This window comes from Euprymna scolopes, chromosome 20, assembly GCF_053919585.1.
Source record: "Euprymna scolopes isolate OS-2025 chromosome 20, ASM5391958v1, whole genome shotgun sequence".
NCBI lineage: Eukaryota > Metazoa > Mollusca > Cephalopoda > Sepiida > Sepiolidae > Euprymna > Euprymna scolopes.
Genome location: NC_136501.1, coordinates 25,958,694 through 25,960,690, shown reverse-complemented (window position 1 = coordinate 25,960,690; position 1,997 = coordinate 25,958,694).

Genomic DNA, 1,997 nt, shown 5'->3' with positions numbered 1-1,997 from the left:
TTCCCTATCAGGTCTGATCTTGACCTTTAACTGACGTGGATAAAAATGTTTTATTCATCTAACCTCATCGAATGCATTAAAAATGCCCTAAATGTATTTTATTTGACTTGTCTAGAATAATAAAACAGTATGAACGACTACATGACCACATTTATGGTACTTTTTCCCATAAATCCTCTTTAATTTACATGGCAAGTGTTCATCTGAGCTTCAATCTATGATCCCACTTGTCAAACTTTCACGAAAAACACTCGTCTGGTTGAAACCACTACAAATAATTATTTCCCCCACTCTTTATCTGTGCCTAAATCAAAACGTAGATCCCATGAACAAGGCTTCTTTCTTAGAACTGCACACCTGTGAAACTCTCTTCCATTTACGGTCCTGGATATGAGCTAAAACTATATCCGATGATGATGCCCCACCTTGCGGGCCTTGGGGAGTGTGGAGCCACCCTTTAATTGCCAGTGCTCCCAGGTCCACTCTGACCCGGAGTGGTAGTACCTGTTAGGGTCCCAACTATGGATTAAATAGAATCTGACTTAAAAAAAAAAAATACTCTATTAAAAATCGTTCCTCAAAATAACTAGATTCGGCATTAAATAACCTGAAAAAGGTTGATATGCCGTAAAACAAAAAAAAAAAACAACCAACCATCTTCCATTTACTTACTGTCCAGCTGACTACAATATGGTTGTCTTCAAGTCCAATGTAAACAAGTTCTTGACGAAGCATTCCCGTAAGTTATACAATTTACAAAATTCCACTACTAACAATTACTACGATATTGTCCCATTGACTACCATACACTCATTAACCCTTATCCTCGAGTGGCCTCCGGGCCTTAATAAGTGGTGACTCCATTATAATAAAAAAAAATTAATAAATAAATAAATATGGTTGAAATGCACCAAGTCAAACAAGCCACATAACTTATATACGAAGCTGAATATAACCGGAAGTGTTAATAAGGAACAAATATTAAACCAATTGAAAGAAGTTAACTTTTTCCTATTAATCACTTTATTGACCGATACAATTCTAGCACAATCACTAAATCACGTTGTGAGTTTATTGTGAGCAAAAAAAAAAAAAAAAAAATTCTGTGTAAGCATTAAAAAATGTTGTTTTTGTTCTTGTTAAATATTATATGAGAAATCTTTTCACGATAAAATCTATTGAGAAATACACACATCAAATGTGTAAAGATTAGGTAAACTTATCCAAGATGACCCAACTGGACGGTCATTTAGGATAAATTGTTACGTAATGTTTACATATTTAAAATGTGTATTTCTTAATACAAAATGCACATTTCTCAATAGATTTCATCCCTAAAAGATACCTCATATAATAATTTTTTTTTCTCACAATAAATCTGTATAAGTTCTGCACATGAAAAAGATTTTTAAGTGGATAGCTAATCTGTATAAGTTCAAAATAGACTTTGTAGCCTAGTGGGGGATACCCTTTTCCCTGCAACCTCTTTCCCATAGTAGAGACGATGCAAATCTTTCACTGCTTTATTGTTATTTTCATGGCAAGTGCTCGTCTGAGCTCCAATTTATAGTCCCCACTTGCCAAACTTTCTCGAAAACACTCATCTACCTGAAACCGCTATTAATAATTCACCCCACTCTTTATCTGTGCCTAAACCTAAACGTAGAATTCCATGAACAAAGCTTCTTTCTTAGAACCGCATAACTGTGGAACTCTCTTCCGTTTTCCTGCTGTCCAGCTGAATACAATATGGCCGTCTTCAAGTCCAATGTGAACAAGTTGTTGATGAGGCGTCCCCTTAAGTAATCCAATTTACCAAATTTCTACTACTAACGATTACTACGATATTGTCCCATTGACTACCATATACTCATTAACCCTTATCCTTGAGTGGCCACCAGGCCTTGATAAGTAGTGACTCCTTTGTAAAAAAAAAAAACTAAAAAAAGAAACATAATAAAATAACAACTGTTCAATTTCTGCATAATGTCTGTTGT